Here is a 22617-nt window from a genome sequence, read left to right as displayed (position 1 = left end):
CCAGCATGACCATTCAGGTCAGGAGGGTGGCAGGGCCTCTTTGGAGGGAGGAGCATGGTCGAGCGTTTCATATACTAGAAAACAAGAGAAGGCCAGGTGGGGGAGGAAATGGGTGAGAGAGGCTGGCAGTGGGCAGACAGAGGATACTGTAGTGGCAGATTAACTCACATGTGTTGAGCACTTACTGTATTCCTGGGGCTGTTTAAAGCTGTATACACCCATCCTGTCCAACTCTTCATTTCTGGCTATATCTCAGCATTTCCTGTAGTGCCTTATACATGGTAGAGTCTCACTAAGTGTTTATTGAGTGAATGAAGGAACCCTCCCAATGATGGGTATTATTACCCCATCTTTTTACCTGGGGAAGCTTAGGCCAACAGATGGTAGATCCATTTGCCCTGGGCCTGTGGCTTCTGTGGGCTTGGTTTCCATGCTGGGGTCTGTTGTCTCCACCGCCTGAGCTCTTTTCCACTCCTGTCCCCTCCCCTAGGAGGAGTGTGTGCACACACTTAGTGTTGAGACTGTAGTCCATAACCCTAACTACCTCGTCCATATCTTAAATCAGCATTTTCATCTCTTGAAAGAAGAAGACAAAACTCTTTTAGTTCTACACCCATAGTAATTGGTGGTGCAGAGGGCCAAATTCAAAACAGATCCTCTGCGTAGGCAGCCGAGTGCCCAAGGCTCAGCCAAGTCACCATGGCCTTGACTTTGCTTGGTACTTGGTTTGTCCTAGGATGCAAACACAGTGGGCTGGGACTGAAGGATCGGATCACATTTGTTTATTTGTTGATTTGTAATTGTATGGATGCTGCAGCAAAACCCCTTTTAATTGCCTTTCTTTCTTTCTTTTTCTTTTTTGTTTTTGCAATGGCGTGGGTGGCTTTTGCAATTCCGCGACGTTTACAGAGGCCGCAAGGAACCTGCGCCTGGGATGCCAGATGATGTAGCTGAATGGCTGTTGGCTGTTTATTTGCTAGTCTGTCGTTACCAACACAGTGCTCTCGAGTTTGGAGGCCCAACAGTGCCTTGTCCCCCTCCTCCTCCGTATCTAAATATATCCAACTAGTCAATCAGACTTGGCAGGCATCGGGGCTGTGGCTGTCAGATTGAGTTTGCTTGGATTCTCTCAACTGTTGGCTTGTTTTCCCAGCTCAAAAGTGTATTCAAATAGTGATATCCAAATCAGACTCACAGGCGTGCACAGGTAGGGCCTTGTGGGAAGAGCGAGGCTGCAGCAGAGACACAGCTGCACAGTGAGCGAGATGCCTCAGGGCAGGGAGGATGAACTGACTAAAACATTTTGTTGTTGTTGTTTTCCCCCTTCCTTAATTTTAAGTTGCATAGGAAGGGAAAATGAGAAACTGGCTGCTGGTTGGGGAATACTGAAAGGCCCCACAGAGGAGCTGGAGTACAGGCATCGCCTGGGCCTTGGCAGAGGCCCTGTTTCACGTTGGGTGTCTCTGTCCTGGCCAGAGATGCAGGGAGAGTTCTAGGCTCTCGTAGCTTAGGAACAGGAGAGTCAACCCTTGGTCCCTCCACTGGGGTTTGTTAAGGGGGATGTGTGGAAAGGGAACCAGAAGATTTAAAATCCCTACCTGTAAGGTACCCTGAGTTCCCCAGAGAGGGGCCTTTATAAATATGTGTCATGAGTGCTTTTCCAAGTTGCTTTTTTGCAAAGAAGCTTCCAGGCAAGGGACAGGGTCACCACTGCAAGGACTGTCTCCAGGGCCCCACAGGACACCCCGTCCCAGCTGTGCAGTATCCAGCAGGCCCTTTGGCAGCTGGAGTGTGCAGCAGGTTCCAATGACAGGCAGACACAGTTTGTTTTGTGTGTGGTTGTTTTGTGTGTGTTTCCTGGGCTCTAGGTGGGTTCAGAGAGGGAGCAGTTACCGCCTGGGCACCAGGAGTACAAAAAAACATATGTTTGATACAGACTCTGCCCTCAGGCGGCTCCCAGACACTGAGGACACATTCATGCAAATGGCTTGGGATCCTTCTCTGTTGCTGGCATCCTTCCTGCTGTCTGTAATGTCAAAGGTTCTGTCCCCTCCCCAACAGTATTCTAAGTGTTATTTGTCATTTTCATTCTCAGCATTTCATGAGTATACAGTAAAATTTTCTGAAGGCTGCATGACCTGCATTGACATCATTGTTCTGATGACTAATGGGACGTATATATTCTCTATTTAAGAATGTCTCAGTTTTCAAAAGCTCTTTGGTGGTCCTTGCTTTTTTTTTTTTATGGTACTAGGGATTGAACCCTTTGGCATTCTACCTCCCAGCTATTTTGAAAAGGTTTCACTAAGTTGTGGAGGCTGACCTTGAATTTGCAATCTTTCTGTCTCAGCTAAGTACTGAGATTAAAGGCCCATTCTGCTGATGGTCTTTGCTTTTTAAGAGTATAAAAGTGTTGTGATGCTAGCAAGTTTGGGAGCCAGAGTTAGAATATGTATTTCAACTTCAAGCTGAAGATATGTACTGGGTGCTGAGGTCAAACAGCTCTAGTAGATAACAGGTGTAGGATTGTGTAAGCAGAGAGGGGATTATCAGCAAAGGCTTTCAGGAGGAGGAGTGTGTGTGTGTGTGTGTGTGTGAGAGAGAGAGAGAGAGAGAGAGAGAGAGAGAGAGAGAGAGAGAGAGAGAAGAGGAGGAGGAGGAGGAGGAGGAGGAAGAGGAGGAGGAGAAGGAGGAGAAGGAGAAGAGGGAGGGAGGGAGGGAGATTGAACCCAGGGGCATTCTACTTCTGAGCTACATCCCAGCCCTATTTATTTTTATTTAGAAATAGGATTTCACTAAGTTGTGGAGGGCTTTGCTAAGTTGCTGAGGCTGGCTGCGAATCTATGATCCTAATGCCTAGGATTACAGGCATGTGTCACCACATCCAACTAGTAGGGATTTTCCTACATGGACTTTGAAGAATCAATAGAAATCAACTAGAGAGACAAGGAAAGGAAAAAGCCTTCTTGAAAGAAGGACCCAGGAAGTGAAACATCACAGTGTGTTGATCTTTCCTCCTCAGTCTGCGGGGCAGAAACAGTTTTATACTGGCCTTATCATGGGATTTTCTCTCAATCACAAAGTGAGGTTTATTGAAATACTGATGAGGTGGGTCCTCAGGCCTACTTTTGACCCATTGATGTACTGGTAGCATCCCTGCTTCTGGTGGTGGAAATAATTGGGCACTCTTTGTACCGTTTTTAGTTATTTTGTAGAGAATGACATCACAGTTGTTCCTGCAGGATTCCCAGGTCATGCCACCTGTTGGCTGAGTTGGAGTTGTGGCCTGTGTCTCTGGATTAAAGGACACACCATTTGTCCACTGGCCTTTGCTGGGGAGAGGATGAAGTCACTGTGTAACAGGAGGTGCTGTCTGGGTTGTCCCTTGTGCTTGAGGGACTATGCGTTCTGAGCAGCCTCTCTTGCTGAGCAGTGTGACTTGAGGAAAGGCCTTGAGCTCTCTGATCTTACCTGTTCCCTAGGAATAAAGCAGGCTGAACAGGCTTTATATAACAGGCATGCTTGCATCTATCAGAGTGAAAGGGACCCTTGAGCCAATGAGTAGTTGGTTTTAGTTTTATTCTTAGGAAGTTATTACATGGGGCACAACACCTTCTCAGCTGCTCTGGGTTTTGTGGAAGCCCTGGAAACCTTTAAATTAAGAATTGAGACCACTCTGAGCTGGCAGGGAAGGGAAAAGAAGGCCTTGGGTCACCTGTGTGTCTGACACTGATCTGAGCTCTGCTGTGAGACATCGCATTTAATGGTCACACCGTTGCTGTAAGTGGGTGCTGTCATTCCAGCTTATGGATGAAGAAACAGAGTCACAGAGAGATCACTGTACTTTGCCCAGGGGCACACTGAATCCGAGTTTCCAGCTTCATTCTGCTCTCATCACCATACTGTGTCCCTGGGGAGGAAGGTGACCGCAGTCAGGAGGGTTTCAGGGGAAAAAAGAGCTGAATAACCTCCACCCTCCCCTACTTAACGAGAATTGAATACAGAATAAAAGGCCTGAGAATAAAGTATTGTTAACCAGACTGGTAAATCAATAGACTAATTAAAAATCAAATACTTTAAAATACCGTTGCTGGGTTAATTGTAAACCAACATCCAAACATTAAAACCTGCCCTGCCCATGGGTTTGAATTATTAACTGGGCAAGTTAATTTCAGGCTGTCAGTTTGGGTGGCTGTGAGCACCGAGGTCAGCAGGAAGGAGTCGTGCACCCTGTCTTGCTCAGGCCTGCCTTGGCACTGAGGTCTTGCTGCTACTGCTTGGCGTTTTCATCAGAATATCTTAGATGTTAGGCAGAACCTCACAAATTCAGACCGATGGTGGAAAGAACTGGTTGGGTCAGTGATCCAGTGGGGAGAAAGCACCCTCCAAAAATCCTTTTGGCTTCTAGTGTTTGTTGCAGGCCATTGCCCCCACTGTTGCTTCCACTGCTAGCTTGTGTGCTTTCCTCCCTCCCTCCCTTCCTTCCTTCCTTCCTTCCTTCCTTCCTTCCTATTTATCTTTTGTGGTACTGGGACTTGAACCCAGGGAATTCTACCTCTGAGCTACACCCCCTAGCCCTTTTTATTTTTATTTTTTATTTTGAAACAGATTCTTGCTAAAGTGTTGAGGCTGGCATAAAGCCTGCAATCCTGTCTTGGCCTCCCAAGTACTGGGATCACAGCCATGCACCAGCCATGCTCAGCTTTCCTATTTCCTCATTCTTTGCTATTTCTTTCTGCCTAAGGAGGCCAGCTTGCTAGGACCCCAGACTTAGCCCTAAGACATTTGCTGTGGAATGAGACTTCTAGGATACTCAGTTTTGGCCAGTTGACTCCAAGATATTTTGTTGGGATTTAAGTGGAGACCTGATTAGACCTACTTTTATGACTCAGTGCATTGACTTAGGTTCTGTGAGCTGTGTTTCTAGGCTGTCTGGGCTAGACCGTGGCTGTCCTGTGGAAGGCTGTGGACCCTTTACCCAGAGCAACATTCCATGTGACAGTCACATGGAGTATCACACTCAGGCTCAGATCCCTTGGTGCTGGACTTGTGTGACCTCACCGCAGTTAAGAAACCCACAGTGAAGTCACAATCCAGCCGGGCTTTTAATGACCATAGTATTTCACTCAGCTTGGATAGCACTTTACTTTTTTCAGAGTTGTTTACTAGATGGTCTTATTTGATCCCCAGGAGAATCCTGTGAGGTCAATTATATGGTTGCTGCTTTATACATGACACAAGTGGGGAGGCTCCATAACTTGCCTGTGTGTTGCTGTTTTCTTGTTAATTTGCTAAATGGGCTTTAAAACAGGAGATAAATGTAAATTTCAGCTCTATAAAGTAGTCACATTTCACATGCTCATGACTCAAATCAATTAGTTAAAAAACAGCATAAAATGCTACTCCCACCCACACGGCACGTGGGTAATGTTTTTAATGTTTGTTCCATTCAGATGGCTGAAGGGATAACCTTACCAGATCCGTCTGTGATAAAAAGCACTGTTGACTCCAACTGGGACTTTGACAGGGGGGCTTGGGCAGTTTGTTTATTTAGAATATCAATTAACATTTCTGTCCTGCTCCTCCAATTACAAAAACTTGGGGAAATTTTGGAAAATCACCATAACTGAATTCCCTTAACCCCATAATTTATTATTTAGAGGTAGTCCGTATTAATGCTTGGTTATATGTTCCTTCATCCTTTCTACAAGGCCAAAAAAAAAAAAAAATTGTAAAGAAGGATGTACACATACACATACACACGTTTTTTTTACGAACTTGCTTTTATAACTATATAGTCTTTCACTATGTCATTTAATATTTTTATGACATAGTTCTTATTGCCTACATGATATCTTGACTTATGATTATACTTCATGTGACCAAAGCCTATTATTGAGTAGGTAGCTTCTAATGACTTATTATCAAAAACACTGTAGTTTTTTTTTTTTTTTTTTTTTTTTTTTTGCAGTGCTACATTAGGACCCAGGACCTCAGATATGCTAGGCAAGCACTCTACTGCTGAGCTTTATCCTTAGCCCTAAGGCTACAGATAGTTTAATGGAGATTTTATAGGTACACACATATACACGTATGTACAACAAGATTATATAACATCAAATGCTAGATCTTGATAATATTTAAAAATATCCATATAACTGGTGTGTGTGTGTGTGTGTGTGTGTGTGTGTGTGTGGTACTAAGGATGGAACCCAGGGGCATTCTACCACTTAGCTATACCCACAGTCCTTTTTTGTGTGTGTGGATCTGGGGATGGAATTCAACCTCCGAGTCCCACCCCCTCCCCTATTTTTTATTCTTTAATTTGAAACAAGGTCTCACTAAGTTGCAGAGGGCCTCACTAAGTAGCTGAGGCTGTTTGCGAATTGCGATCCTCTGGTTTTAGCCTTCCGAATGCTGGGATTACAAGCGTGTGCCACCACGCCCAGCTATTTTTATCCATTATTTTGAAACAAGATCTCAGTAAGTTGTGGAGGGCCTTTGTTAAGCCTTACTCTTTAGCACAAATGAAAACACTGCAAACATTTATCTGGGATTACAAGTGTGTGCCTCTACACTCACCTAATAATTTCAAAAATATATTTTTAACTTTTTATTGCCCTCATAAGAAAATTGGTACTATTTTATACCCTCACCAAAAGTTTGCAAGATTAACTTAAATTTTAAAAATCAATGAGTGCCTATAGGAATGATGCACTGGATTAGGCAAAATGGTTCACACCTTGCAATCCCAGCTCTTTTTCGGGCTGAGACAGGAGGATCGCAAGTTTGAGGCCAGCTTGGGCAACTTAGTGAGACCTTGTCTCAAAATTAAAAAGGGGGAAGCTGGGTGTGGTGGCGTGCACTTGTAATCCTAGCATTTGGGAGGCTGAGACTAGAGGATCATGGTTTGCAGACAGCCTCAGCTACTTAGTGAGGTCCTTTGCAACTCAGTGAGATCCTAGTTCAAAATAAAGAATTAAAAATAGGGCTGAGGGTATAGCTAGGAGGTAGAATGCCCCTGGGTTCCATCCCAGTATTGCAAACAACAACAACAACAACAACAACAACAACAACAACAACAACAATTTATCCAAGTTTCGGGTTGGAAATAGTTTTCATCTGACTCAGAACTTTGAGTGTAACTATCCCAAGAAACCACTGTGGGCATGGAAAGAGCATCTTCTGTTCAAACTTAGAAAACTCCAGAAGTTTGAAAATTGAAAGGAAACCTGCAGTCTCAGCACACAGAGATAAACATACTCAACATATTTATGTACTTCCTTATTTTGGAGGAAAAATGCATATAGATAATTTAAAGACAAGCTATGCCTATTTTTTATTTTGTTGTACAAAGAAGCAACAAGAGCTTTCTGTTATAAAAAAAAAATTGACACAGAAACCAAGACTACCATTCCTCTTTCTAGAAGAAACTCTAAAAGTGTATTTTTTTTTTTTTTTTGTGGTACTGAGGATGGAACCCTTCTACCTCTTGGTAGCGGGTAGAGAGTGTTCTCAGACCTATTTTATATTTTATTTGGAAACAGGGTCTCTTAAGCCAGCGAGGCTGGCTTCAAACCTGTGTGATCCTCCTGTCTCCACCTCCCAAGCATGGGGATTACAAGTGTCTAAAAGTGTATTGCTCACTACCACCACCGCTCTGCCCACTTACCTACCCCTCCTACTGCAGACCCCTTCTTAAAAGGAAATGCTCAGTTGGGCGTGATGGTGCACCCTTGTCATCCCCATACTTGGGAGGCTGAGACAGGAGGATTACAGGTTTGCAGCCGACCTCAGCTACTTAGTGAGGGCTTCCACAACTTAGTGAGACCCTCTTTCAAAATAAATAATAAAAAATAGGGGTGGAGGTATAGCTCAGAGGTAGAATGCCCCTGGACTAAATCCCCAGTACCAAAAAAAAAAAAAAAAAAAAAAGAGTGGGGGGGAATGCTTGGCTCCAGGTAAAAGCATGTCTCAGAGCATAATTTGAAAGTCACCACTCAAGAAAAGACAGCCCGCCCCAACAGAGCTATATTGATTGCACTGATCAGTTGATAATACAAATAAATTTAGATTTTTTTGGTGTGTGTGCTACTGGGGTTCCTGGAAGCCCTTCTACCTCTGGGCTACACTCCCAGACCTATTTTTATATTTTTATTTGGAAACAGGGTCTCCTAAGCCAGCGTGCGGCTGGCTTCGAACCTGCGCGATCCTCCTGTCTCTACCTCCCAAGCACGGGGATTACAAGCGTGCGCCACCACGCCCGGCTAAATTTAGAATTATTAGAGGGCATCAGGAGGTTTTTTTTTTTTTTTTTTTTGGTGGTACTGGGGTTCCTGGAAACCCTTCTATCTCCAGGCTACAATCCCAGACCTATTTTATACTTTTTTTTTTTTTTTTTTTTTGGTGGTACTGGGGTTCCTGGAAGCCCTTCTACCTCCGGGATACACTCCCACGGGCTACACTCCCAGACCTATTTTTTTACCTTTTTATGTGGAAACAGGGTCTCTTAAGCCAGCAAGGCTGGCTTCGAACCAGCGCGATCCTCCTGTCTCCGCCTCCCCAAGCGTGGGGATTACAAGCGTGCGCCACCATGCCTGGCTTCTTCTTCTTCTTTTTTTTTTTTTTTTTTTTGAAACAGGGTCTCTTAAGCCAGCGTGACTGGCATCAAACCTGTGCTGGCTTCAAACCTGTGCGATCCTCCTGTCTGCCTCCCAAGTGCAGGGATTATAAGCGTGCGCCACCACGCCCGGCTGGCATTAGGATTTAAAATCACCAAATGTCTGAGACCTTGGGGAATCATCATCTAGTTTCAGTTTCTCATTTTACAGATGAGAAAACTGACCCCTAGTAAACATTTTAAGTACCTGCCCTAGGTCAGCCACTAGTTAGACACCAAACTGAAATGTCAGGTTCTGGTTGTTGCCTTTAAAAAGCAAAACAAAACATTACCCCACCACCACCTCTGTGGTGCTGGAGATCAAACTCCAGGCATTGTGCATGCTAGGCATGCACTCTACCAGAGCTACACCTTAGCTGTTAGTGGCACATGCCTGTAATTCCAGGACTTAGGAGGCTGAAACAGAAGGATTGCAGGTCTGAAGTGAGCCTCAGCAACTCAGAGAGACTCTAAGCAACTTAGTAAGACCATATTTCAAAATAAAATATGGAAAGGTGGTGGCTCACACTTGTAATCCCAGCACTTGGGAATCTGAGACAGAATTGCAGGTTCGAAGCCAGCCTCAGCTATTTAGTGATGCCCCAGAAACTTAGACCCTGTTTCAAAATAAAGAGTTAAAAATAGGGCTGGAGGTGTAGCTCAGAGGTAGAACACCCCTGGGTTCAATCCCCTGTACCTCAAAAAAGTAAAGGCTTTGTTGTGTAACTCAGAGGTAGACTGCCTCTTGGTTCAGTTCCCAGTACTCCCACCTTAGCCCCCAATTTTTTTTAAGGGGAAGATACTAATTTATTTTAACAAAACAAGAACATAGGCCACGTTCTGGTCAGATTTCAATTGCAGAAAGTTGTATCTGCTTCTGTCTACTTTAAGCAGAAGGGAATTTGTTGAAGGATATTAAAATGCCTACAGGAGCCATTAGGAGAGATAGAAAAACCTGTAGAGCCAGGCAGCAGAGCTGGGTGTTCAAGTAGCCCCTGCCTCTTCAGTCATCTGTAAGTCGAGGTGACACAACAGCTGCTGAGGTCAAAACCATGGCCCAGCAGTGTCCTGATCAGGAATCCGCCATGCTGCCACAGCCCTGCCACGATCCTCTCCAGCAAGACAGATGCTGAGAGTGGTCAGCAAAGACACAGGATATTGCCGCAGAAGAGCCAAACCCTCCCTGGCCATTGCTGCCAGAGGAAGCAATTGAAGCACAGAAAACACCACTTCCCCTTTCAGACCTAGCTGAAACAGTGATTGTTAATTTTTCAGATCCTACATAAGAGCAAGGCTTACGGGGAGGAGGTTGAAGTGGGTAACAGGCACCAATTTACTATGTCTACTCAACAATCCAGTAAAGAGACCAAATGATAATATGCTTGAGCTATATGTTATGACCACGTAAGATAGACCAGCAGAGAAACAAAAAAGCCCAGGGAGACCATTGGAGAAATGTACAAAGCATAAAAGACAAAGAAAGAGGCTATATTTAGGAACATATTGTTATAGGGTGGCAGTACTACCTTATGTTGTTTTAGGATATGTCATTTACAATTATGTCACAGTTTTTGCAACCATAGACATAAGTGATATGTGGTGGTTTAGAACTTAACCTGACTAAAATGAAATTCATGTTACTATCTAGTTTGAGAATTGAAGATTTCTCACCCAGCTCTTGAATTTATATCCTGGTATTTATCACTGAAACTTTTGACTTTTTTTATCATTTCTTTCTTGTACTTTTTCTAGCATAATTTTCTACATATCGAGGAATCCTATATTACTTCTCAAAGTCCAGAATTTAGAAAGATGCTTCTCTGTGATCTTTCAAGGGAGCCATTTGCATTTATCCTATGCACATTTAGCATTTGGGATGTGTTTTAGGCAAGGTGTCAACTGGGACCAAGTTCTGCCTGCTGTTGGAATTATCTTTCTGGTTTCTAGGTTTCTAGTATTTCTGGTGGGACCTAAGATGCTCAAATTCTTCATACAGGTCAACATTGCATTTTCTGGTCACTGTCAACTTCCCAGTGTGGCAGCTAAATTTTGCACTCTGAGTTTAGGTTTGACTTAATGTGATATCTGTGTTGAGCTGTGAGTTTTATTTATGAACAGTCAGACTGGTTAAATTGATGATAAGATTTATGGGAGAGGAAGGAAGAGAAAAACAGATGGAAGGTAAAAAAATTCAGAGAGGGGCAGCATTGAAGAACAGTGCCCAGCACATTGAAGTTCCTGGTAACCAGTGATGAGCAACCTCTCTAGGCTGGTCAAGTAGGTCAGCAGTTTCTACCGAGTGGCTGTGTGGATGACATTCTGCCTGTTGGGATGGAGCAAGAGCTGGGGAGAGGAGTAGAGATGCAGTTCCTCCTCCAGGGGAGGTTGCTTTTCCAGGAAGCTCTGCTAGAAAACAGTTTCTGAGCATGTAGAGATGGCAGTGGCATCCAGGGCTGTCTGCCAGATGGACTTCTGAATGGTCTTGGAGGCAAGCAGTATATGAAGTGGGGAGAAGGACTGTTAAGCCAGGCTTGGCTTCTTAGAATAGCTGAGGATGAGGACGATGGAACATTATCACATAATCAAGAACTCAGGAATGATGTGCAGTGGTGTTTTTCAATCATGAGCTGCATGAATATGGGCACAGAGGGTGCCCTGAGCAAAGGTATTTGGGGGCCCTGAGACACAGCAACCTGGTGGGAATAGGGAGTGGTGGGTGCAAACAGTAGATAAAGTTGGGGATGAGGGGTGAGCAGTTCCCTCCCTTCCTCTTGTGTGCAGCCCTTGGACCTGGAGGGTACCCATTCCTACAGCAAAGGCTCACAAACTCCCTTGGCTGATTTTGGTTCTGGCCGCCCAGAAGTAGCCGGCTGAGTCAGCTGTTCCTGCCTTTGAACTTGTGCTCACCTGCTTGCTTTAATTAGATGATATGTGGGTTCCCTTATCTTCCCCAGAGAAGATTCCTGTCTTTAGATGATCAGCTCTTGACGCCAGCATGGGATTAGAGTTGTTTCTGTTTCTTTTCCCTTGGGCCCCGTTACAGGCAGTCAGAGATAGCAAAATCACATGTTGCAGCCAGTTGTGGGTGAGTTTCTGGCAAGTCCCCAAGATGGGTACCACCAGGACCTACCTTTTCAGGTTTACAGAGCACATTCACATGTAATCTGATTCGATCCTCATAGTGAAACTACAAATATTTCAGGAATATTTTTTCTACTTTATAGATGAGGGAAACTAAGACTCAGTGTCATGAAGTATATTGCTCAGGGCCAAATAGCCAGCAAGTGGTAGAGCTGGGAGCCCAGTCCAGGGCTGGACCAGTTCATTGCTCTATCCTCTTTGTAGAGCCGGTGTCCATTTAGACTTGGCTTTCATTTATTATTGATTTAGTTCAGTTCAACAAATGTTTGCAAACTATGTATTAGCTAACAGGACACATCAGAACACACCAGCACCCCATGCTATCACTTTTCTCACCTGCCAGCACTCAAATCCTTTCCATCTTCAGCAGGGGGTCCCTGAAAGGTATAGAGGCACATGATTTAAGAAGAAGCATGAGAGCTCTTGGCCCTGTGTTATGGAGTTAAAGAAACTTCTGCTCCGATGGTTCACTGGTGGTCTTTTTTTTTTTTTTTTTTCCAGTACTGGGGATGGAACCCAGGGGCATTCTACTTCTGAGCTACACCCCCAATCCTACTTTTTTATTCTTTATTTTGAAACAGGGTCTTACTGAGTTGCAGAGGGCCTCACTAAGTAGCTAAGGCTGTCTGCGAACCCAGGTCCCCCTATCTCAGCCTCCCAAATGCTGGCATTACAAGCATGCTCCACCACTCCTGGCTTGGTGGTCTGGTTTTTAGATTATGATTTTGAATTCTGTTTAGCAGTTTTATTCTGAGGCATGACCCTGTCTTCCTAAGCCTGTGAAGAGCTTCTGTGTATCATCATAGATGGGCTGAACATGAACATTTTTGGAAGCAGCATCTTAATATTTTGAGAACATGAGGCATTGCAACTGCTTGCCATACTGAAGGATTTCACCCTTCACTGTGGGCCATGTTGGTTGCTGAGACCTGTCTGTGAATGAGATCCCAACCCAGGATCTGGACTCAGGAGGCCCGACATGTGGTCATTCTGGCTGTCCCTTTGCCCCACAAGTGCTTCTTTTTTAAAGTTCTTAGGATAGAGTCAAGAAGGAAGCAGTAAAGCAGGCCTGACCACAGGTGCCAGTTGGATCTCCTTTTTACTCTTCCAGTTCTCCGAGGCATCTCCATACAAATGCCTCTGCATAGATACATTACCCTTTTACCTGTGTCACTGTGGCTGGCTGTTGACATGGAATTCCCTTTCAATCCTGGAAAGGGTGGGGAATCTGGAGCTGTGGCCTGGTGAATGGGGCTCTGGTACAGTCAAGCCCAGCAAATGATGTCAAGGGCATTTGCTCAGAGCCATGTGCCTGTCCACCTTGGCCATGACTTGCTCCGTGAAAATGTTTGTCTTTACCACAAGTACTTCAAATATACTTTACCATAAGTGCATCTCCTTGGATTCTGCAAATGGCACAGTTTGTGAAGAAATGCATTCATGTTTCTGTTCTTCATCATTAAAGTGATGAAGAAAAGTTTTTTTTTTGTGGGGGGGGGCAGTAAGCAGAGATGGATGAGGATAGACCTAGATAAAACCCTCTCATCTGATCACTTCATCTTGCCTCAGAGAAAAAAGAATTGTGGGAATTTCTTGTTTGCTTTCTTTGTTTTTTACTTAGTTTACCAAGTTTAGGGTTTTTATTATGTCAGCCTTTGGATGTGGGTCATTTGGAGAGAAGGTTCTGGAGCAGACCAGCCTCCCATGAGGATGGCTGCATTCTTACCTCTACATGGGCTCAAGATGTCCCTTGGTAGGTGTCTGAGATTTTTTCACACATTAGGCATCCCCATGAACTGCTGGCTGGCACCTGTGTTCTGCTGGTCTTCCCTGGAGTAACCTTGGATGACTATTCCATCTTGCTTCTCCCATTTTATGGGCTCTGCAGACCCACCTGAATGGCTCTGCCCTTGGTTTACCCCATCTTTTCTGGATTCTGGGTCTTCATGTCTTAAGAATGACAAACAGACAATAACAACAAAAACCCACACATTTTTACTACTGAATTTGCTTTTCCCAAACTCACCCCTGTCTCAAAATTCTGCTTCTCCTCTTGATTGCCCTTGACTAGGGAAGATGTGGTCTCTCCTGGAACTTTACAGAAGGGTGTCTTTATTCAATTTGACTGTTGCTATTATGTGGTGAAACATTCAATAAAAGTCATGATTTATAAGACATGTGTGGCCGTGGTTGTTTTTTTCATTTTCTTTTCCCTTTTTCTCCTCCTCCTCCTCCTCCTCCTCCTCCTCCTCCTCCTCCTCCTCCTCCTCCTCCTCCTCCTCCTCCTCTTCCTCCTCCTTTTTTCATCTCTCAGAGAGAGAAAAGCCAGGCCTGATAATTTATTGGCACATCCTGTGTTCAGTTTAATGTCAGCTGTCAGCCTGTCAGGAAGTTGTTTCTTAGACCAACTTCTCCCTCCTCTTACCTCTTGCCACAGTCTCCTTGGTAAACAGGCAGAGAGGTCCCTCACCATCCTGCAGGCTGGCGATAAGGGGGTACAGGAGGCCCTGGGAAGAGGGCCTGGCCCCTGGTGCGGCCTCCCACTCGGATGTCCCTCAGCAGCCATGCGTCCAGCAGATCAGCTCTGGGTTATTCAATAAGAAGAGGCAAGCAGGGGCCTTGCAGGGGCTTCCAGAATTTTCTTTGTTCTTGAATACAGCACCTCCCCAATCCTCTTTTGTTTTTTTGCCTGGCAGCTTTAGAAATTCTTTCTTTTCTTTTCCTCTTTCTTTTCTGAAAGTATGTGTGTGCTGGATAAAAGGCTCTTGAGTAGAGGGCCCAGCATATTGAGTATTGGCTGCTGAAAGTAGGCTAATTGGAGGTGGAAGCAGGTTGTCACAAAGGTGCCCATGGCAGGGGGGTTGGAGGAAGATGAGCCCAGTAAATGCCAGGTTGACTCTTTCCACCTCTTCCCTCTTCCTGCTCTTATTATGAGCTGTTTGCCTAACGCTTTCAAAGCTTTGCAGAGCCACCCACAATAGCATTAACCAAGTTGTGTCTGGCATCTTAAGCTCTTGGTTAAGGCCCCATGCAGTAGCGCCTGGAACTGTTCCCGCAGAGCCCCCAGAGTATGTGCATAGAGAAGTCTTTATTCAGCAGTAGGTGGCCGGGAGGGACCAGGAAGGCAGGCCTGCTGTGAGTGAGCAGAGCACACACCCTTCACCCGCCTTCATTTGGCCGGGAGCAGTGCTTAGCAGCCCATAGAAACTTGGGAGCCCCTTGTGTTTCCGGCCTCCTGACAGTGAAGGTGAATTGGGGGCCTGCCGAGGAATGTGACATGTCAACTGGGCTGGCTGACAGTGTCTGGTCAAAGTGGGGACTTGGGGACTTGCATGGGGTGAACTGGGCAGGCAGGACAGGGTAGTTTTTGAATGCTCTTCACCACCACACCAAGCAAGTGATAGTTTTAAGGGCTTTACCTTCTCTACTTACATCTAGAGGGCAGAGGGATTCCATGTTTGTCCTGGTCCTTTGAATTTGCACATCGGTCGCCCTGGAGGGCAATTAGTTGCCTAGCATCCCTGCTACCGCTACTGTCACCCATGTTTACCTCCTGCTTTATTTCTGCTGGCCTTATCATCCACCAGGATTTCCCATCTAGTTACTAGAGTCCTTCTCTCTACTGCCCCATCTCTGTTCTCCCTCCAGGCTCAGGTGCACCCTTCCTGACTGACTAGGAGTCTGGACAGCCCTTGACCTGGCCTCATTCTAGACTCATTGAGCCCTTTCAGCTCAGTGTTCATGTGCCCCATGCAAAGTTCCTGAGCCCTAGTGAGTCCAGGTTCTCCAGGCTTCCAGAATAACATCCCTTTCTTTTGCTAACGTGTGTGTGTGTGTGTGTGTGTGTGTGTGTGTGTGTGTGTGTGTGTGTTGTTTACTGGGCATTCTGCCTCTGAACTATACCCCAAATGCTGTTTTAGTCTTTATTTTGAAACAGGATCTAACTAAATTGTGGAGGGTCTTACTAAGTTGTGGAGGCTGGCTGTGAACCTGGGATCCTCTTATCTCAGCCTCCCAAGTACTGGGATTACAGACATGTGCCACCACGCCTGGCTTGCTACCCATTTCTAAAGGGTCATTTTTCTTGAAGTCTTTCCTACATGTCTCCTTTTCCCTAGGAAGTAACAGCTCTCTCCTCTCAGTCCCCACAACCCTCAGCTGGTGTGTCTAGGACTGGTTAGAATACCATTTTACCATTTTATTCTGGGCTTTCATGTTCTGGCCCCGTGTACCTCACTAGTGAGTTACATGTTGAGGGCAGGGACTCCCCATGTCACTGCTTTCCCACAGAATTTCTTGCAGGGAAGGAAATTCTCCTTTTAATGCACATTGCCATTGAGTATTTGAAATGTGGCTGATGGCTGAGGAGTTTGATTGTAATAGTGCTCAATTTTAATAAATTTACATTAAAACTTCGGTAGCTACATGTGGCTTGTGAGTGTTGGTTGTGGCAGGTGTGCTTTCCTTCTTCTCCTGGTACTTTCAGAGGCCCTGGCACAGGGCTCTGCCTGTCAGAAAAGCCTGCTTAGTACATTGTACTGCTGAATGAAACAAATCACTTAGGTATAGAGTTTTAGTGATGTTAGCTTGTGTATTTTGTGCCTATTTTCCATGCAATTTGATTTTTAAGTTAATAGATTATATACTTGAGCACCATGAGTGCTTTGGGGGATAAGAGATGAATAAGACATGGTCTCTGCCTTCAAGAAACTTAAATTAATGGGTAAATATCTTGTGATAATAGGAAGCAGAATGAAATAAAGTGCACTATTCAGGAATAGTTTATATCTTGGGTGGGTATAGGAGGAGGAGGAGGAGGAGTTGATGACTGAGGGTGGTGAAGGGTACTTTAGAGTGTTCATTCATTTATTCAGCAGATATTTATTGCCTCTTACTTACAGCCTAGGTACTGGGCATGGATATGTGAACAAAGCCCACAAAATTCCTGGCCTCACAGCATTTACTCTCTGATAGGAGGGAGACATGATTAGTAAAATGATAAATCTTACGGTGCATTGTGCAGTGAGAAGTTGGGGGTGGGAGGTCTAGGGAGGGCTAGGATTTGGTCCGGGGCTACAGTTTTAAACAGGGCAGTCAGGGAAGGCTTCATGGCAAGGATAGCATTTGAGTGGAGACATTTGGATGAAGCTTGAGGGCTTGGAGAAGTGTGGCCAGGTGAAGGGGCAGCTGGAGGGAAGGCCTGGGATGTAGAAGTCTGTGCAGTGGGCAGAGTCCCCCAACCAGAGCCTGGGGCCCCGCAGACAGGGGCACAGCAGATAAGGCTGTGAAGGTGCTTTGGAACCTGGTCACAAAAGGAACTGTGCTGGTGATGGTCAGCATCTCTGTCCTCATCCTGTCTTCCTAAGACATTATCCCTCCCAAGGGCAGCATCCCAGTTGTGACTTTTCCACTAGTATTCCTAGTAGCTATTCCCAAAACCATGTTGAATAAAGGACAAAAATCTGTTACAGCCGGGCGTGGTGGCGCATGCTTGTAATCCCCACGGTTGGGAGGCGGAGACAGGAGGATCACGCAGGTTCAAAGCCAGCCTCACTGGCTTAAGAGACCCTTTTTACAAATTAAAAACAAACAAACAAACATAAAATACGGTTGGGAGTGTAGCCAGGAGGTAGAAGGGTTTCCAGGAACCCCAGTACCACCCCCCCAAAAAAAAATCTCCTGTCATGAAGTTTTTGAAAAAGAAAACATCTAGCTAGGTGTGATGGCATACTCCTATAATCCCAATTCCTGGGAGGCTGAGCTAGAGTTACAGGTTTGAGGTTAACCTTAGCAACTTAGTGAGAACCTGTTTCAAATAAAATACAAAAGGGCTAGAGTGTAGCTTGGAGGTGGAATTCTCCTGTGTTCAACCTCCAGTATCCCCACCTCCCCCACCCCAAAAAAAGAGAAGAAAAAGAAAAGAGGAGCATCTGATCAGGCCAGGTGTGCACTCTGGGTTCCCTGTTCCACGCCCTTGTTTTGTTTCTGTGTCTCTCGGTTCAGGCCTGGCCAGTCCTGCTAACCCTGGTGACTCCATCCCTATGATTTTGCACATTCCTTTGACCTAGATCACCTTTGGAACACACACAGTTTGGGGGAGTCCGAGCCTGTGGCAGCAGGGAAGTGGAACAGAGTGGGAAACCAGCCCCAGGCCTTCAGGAAAACGGGACTTGTGGTCAGCAAGAGGACTGTCTCTGGCCAGAAGTATGGACACCCAGAGACATGGTGGCCAGACAGGAGATGAGTTGTCCTGCTCAGCAGATGCTCACTGCTTGGAGAGCAGTCATGTTCAATCATAGTTTCAGATGTACCCCAAGCTTCAAGAATTCAAGATTTGCCTAGGAAAAGAAAGAAAGCTTTTTCTACCAGTAAGAAAGGGGCTCTTGAAATAGGTTGCTTATCAGTCTGGGTAAGGCAGCTGCGTGGAACTTATTGACTGGTTACCTTTTGTCCACATGATGAAGTCCAATCCCCTTGGTCACGGTCTGCTAGACTTCTTGTGACGCGCCCCTTGCCCACGTCTCCATCCTCATCTCCCAGCAAGCACTCTTTTCCACTTGATTTCTAGCATCATCAGACTTTTAGAGCCTGAAACAAGCTGTGATATTTCATGCCATTGTGGTTCTGCCTGCTCTTCTATCTTGTTTGTCTGAAAAACTCCTGCTCATCCTTTAAAACCCTAGTCAGGCATCTCCTCTGTGAAGCCTTCACTGTTTCAGCTGACAGAGTTCATCATGCTTGGCTCTGTCTCTTCTGCAAACTTATACGCTGTAGGCCCCCAGGGTATCTTCATGGGCAGAGAACCAAATCTTTTATATATTTTATTTTTACTTTTTGGTACTGGAGATTGAACCTAGGAGCATACTACTTCCAAACTACACCCTCAGCCCTTTTTATTTTTTGTTTTGAAACAAGGTTTTGCTAAGCTGCTGAGGCTGGCCCCAAAAGTGCTATCTTCCTGTCTCAGCCTTCCAAGTGCTGGGATTATACCCTCTTTGCCACCACCCATGGCTAAGAACCATATATTTTAATCTGGGCTCTCAGGTCCTGGTAGTGACTAGGTACTCATAATGATTGATGTTAAGGAATTCATCAGGTGGGTGACACAGAGAATGGGAATTGTCTCCGAATCTGTGGATGCCTGTGATTTTTTAGGTCCTTTGCCTATGTCTCTTGGCCTTTTAAATGGTTCCGTGTCATGAGGAGTCACCAGTGTCTTTTACATATAAAGATGCCCCCATCAAATCTCCAGCTGTGTGTTCAGGCAGTAGGCAAGGGGTCATCTGGCTCAGTGTAGCTGACCTGCCAATTACAGTGCTTTCTGTTATGTCCGTTGCACAGACCTTTGGCCAGCTGGATCTCTCAGGAACAAAGCCTTTTTTGTCCCCCTCAAGCTTGTGCCCAGTGTGGCAGTCAGGAACAGTGCAGAGGGGGTGAGTAGGGTGCCTCAGAGTAATCCTGAGCAGGAGACCAGTCATTTGCTCATTCCTTCAACCTGCATTTACTAAATGTCTGCAGTGTACTAGGCATTCTTTTAGGGATTAAGAATATAGGGGTAAACAAACAAGACTGAAGTCACCAGCTCGACCCTGGGGTGGATTGGCCATGGCCCTCCCTCAGGAAGCTTCCATCCTAGGCATGTATCCTGGTCATAGCTGTCTTAACTGGGAGCCCCATCCCTGTACCTCCAGGTTTGTGGAGGGAACAGTAGAATTGGATGAATCAGGTTTAACTGGGCAGTTTTCCCCTCCCTTAAGGAAGAGAGCTTGGTTTCATGAAATGCTTGCCATGTATAGAGATTTTTCTCTTAGAAGACCCTGGTCTTCCTGGCAGAAGCGTCCCTCAGAGAGAGCCAGGTGCTGTTTGCGAGGTCTGCTGGCCAATTTGACGGCCCTCCAGAGTGAACCGCGAAATGAGCCCTCTATGCTCTGGTGACAGCTATGGCTCCCTCGTTGCCTCTTTGCCTCAGTAAACAGCCAGCCTGGACCAGTTAGCTGGGCTGGCATGCTGAGGAACATACCTCTCCCTTTCCTCCATTTTTGTTGTCTGGTTGGCCTACTGCAAGTGTTTTCAATAGAACAGACGCCACAGCCATAAAACATCTGTAGCACTACACATTTACTAAAGTTCCAGGTGGACCAAGCCCTGTTTGGTGATATTTTTGCTGCGATAGTTGTTTCCATTTTCCTCGCTTAGTCCACTGAAAAGAAAGTTTTCTTTTATGTGAGGATTTATAGAAATATGTTTCTGGCATGAGGAGAGCATGGATGTAGTACAATATTGGTGTAACAGAGAAATATTGCCTCCGAGGCAGGGACAGCTTTATCTCTTATGGAGAATGACCTTCCTAATGGGGAAAAGTGTTTCCCTCCAGAGGTTGAAGAGCTGTGTAGGTAAGGCAGATAAAGACACTACCTCACGTGGACCCTGATAGCTTCCTTCTTACTGGAACATCTTTATCCCTTGGAAAGCCTTGGTTGCCAAGCCGTACTACTGGAGGTGGGCTATTGAAGGGTGCTTCCTAGAAACCCAAGGGAAAGAGAATTGATAATAGTTACTAAATTCAGGAAGTGTGTTTATTTAGCCTAGGAGGCAGGTAGGAAGGTTTGATCCCCATTTACAGGGGAGATAGAGGCAGGATTAGTGCTTGGGAGAAGGAAGAGGAACTTACTGTGTGCCTGCCAGTCCAGCTCTGTGCCAGGCTGTTTCTCTTTCTAGCTCTTTAATCCCATTTTGTAGAGGAAGAAATGGCCGTGGAGAGCAGCTCAGTTACTTGCCATGGTGACCCTGTAATGCAGATAGCAGTGGGCTTCCCAGGTCTCTCCTCTTTCCATTCGACCACAGCCTACTCAGGGCACCTCAACAGGTACCCAGCGTGGCCACTGACAAAACCTTCAAATCCAGTGGCCCTCGGAGAAAATCGACTTTTGTCTTTTGAGGGTGAGGAGTTCAATGAAAGGTAGGCTGTGTTGGCTTCTTGACTACAAACAATCCATCGAGTTCCCCTCTGCCCTCAAAGGAAGTCACTTGGGGAGGGTGAGAAGTGGAGACCACGTTAGCACTTTGGGGGTGTGATTCCCCCCCCTCCTAGACAGCTAAAATTTATGACTTAACAGATGGCCCAGTGTTTGAGAGACCACTGAGCCAAGGATGCAGTGTGCTTCTCCCTTTTGCTGCCCTCCCACCTTCCCTTGCACCCCTGGGGGCATTTCTAGAACAGTGGAATGGCAGAGCAGGAAGGGATCTGCCTACGGGGAAGCTGACCTCGAGCTGCCTGCTGTTTGGTAGCCAGGTGCCCACATCCCGTCCTCCTGGTCCATGCCTTTCTTTCCTGGACTTTTTTGCTGACATCTAAGCATTAAAATGACTCAGACTCCCTACTCCACTCTACTGAAAGGTCTTCCCTGTTTCAACCCTGCAGAGGCTCTTCCTCCCAGGTGTGGCCTCTGGGGGCCTTCCCTGCTGGCCTGCTGCTTCTCTTCTCCTGTTGCACAGAACTAGCAGCCCCTTGCAGCCCGATTGCCAGACAGTGAAGGTGCTGCAGCTTCTCTGGGAGACTCTTCTTCCCTTTCTTTCCAGCTGTCCCCCGTTGACCTTCAACCACAGTGCCCCAAAGTGCAGCTCTGTACTTGACTGTAAGCACCTCCAAAGCAGAGACTAGGTCTCATCCACCTAGTATCCATGGTGCTGCCACAGTACTTGGCATATACTGGCTCCTCAGGTGCGTCTGATGAGACAACCAATGAGTGAACAGGGCTAGCCATCAGTGGTGCTCTGTGCCCATCATGGCCTCTCACCATCTTCGTCTGCATTCACCCAGGAGTCAGCATTTTTGGAGCACCTACAGTGGGCCTGGGGGGTTAACACACTTACCCCCTGTGCTTACCACAACTCCTAACTTAGAGCTGTTGCCCCTGCTCTACTTACGGCTTACCTGGAGCTGCACAGCTGGGGAAGTGGCGGGCACCCTAGTCATACCTGATCCCTTCCATTTATTGATGGCTTTTCTCCCTCTGTGTAGTAAGGGTAGCAGTGGGAAAGAACCTGTGCCTCTCCAAGGCACCCACCCTCCACCTTTGCTCACCAGGGATGGCAGATGTAGCTTGTTATCAAGCCTGGCTGCCTATTAGAATATTCTGGGGAGCCTTTAACAAAAACTGACGCCAGGCCTCACAGTGGACCCAGGAGATCAGCGTGTCAGGACGAGGCTGGGCACCAGTGGTTGATCTCCAGATTCCCAAGGCGATGTTCCTTTGTAGCCTGGTTAGCGCTGTGCGTTAGGTGCGTGCGTAAAGCTCACTCATCAGGAACTGATTGTCATGTATGTCTGAAATATGGTAATGACGGTAATCAAGGCTAAGGGTTAAAGCTGCCATTTGTTCTTTTCACAAAATCAACTAGAGGGCTTGGGGGATGGGATCCCTGCCTGGGCCTTAGAACCTGCATACCAGCAATGTTTTTATTCTCTGTTTCTCAGAAGAACAGGTCAGATTGTTGGTGATAAGCCGGGCCTTGTTCTCTCAGGAGGCTACTGAGTTTGTTGAGGAATAGTTCTAGAAGTCTCTCATAGGCAGCCTTCCCCAGACTCCAGGGGCAACTTGTGAGCTTTGGTTTTCCTTAGTCTGACCAACATAGCTGAACTTAGATCCATCCATCCATTCATCCATCCATCCATCCATCCATCCATCCATCCTTCCTTCCTTCCTTCCTTTTCTTTCTTTCTCTCTCTCCCCCCTTTCTTTCCTTCTTTCCTTTCTTTTCCCTCCCTTTTCTTTCTTCTTCTATCCATCCATCTATCCCTCCATCCCTCACTCTCT

At 46.0% G+C, this 22617-nt stretch overlaps 1 protein-coding gene across 6 annotated transcripts in view; it reads left to right on the top strand.

Annotated features, from left to right (window-relative positions):
- The window catches only part of MSI2 (musashi RNA binding protein 2), a gene marked incomplete at both ends in the record, with an annotated part of 397735 nt that overhangs the window by 107054 nt on the left and 268064 nt on the right, over positions 1-22617 (top strand). The window lies entirely within an intron of this gene.

This window comes from Muscardinus avellanarius (genome assembly GCF_963383645.1).
Source record: "Muscardinus avellanarius genome assembly, chromosome: 16".
In the NCBI taxonomy this organism is placed as follows: Eukaryota; Metazoa; Chordata; class Mammalia; order Rodentia; family Gliridae; genus Muscardinus; species Muscardinus avellanarius.
This window is presented reverse-complemented; position numbering and strand designations above follow the sequence as displayed.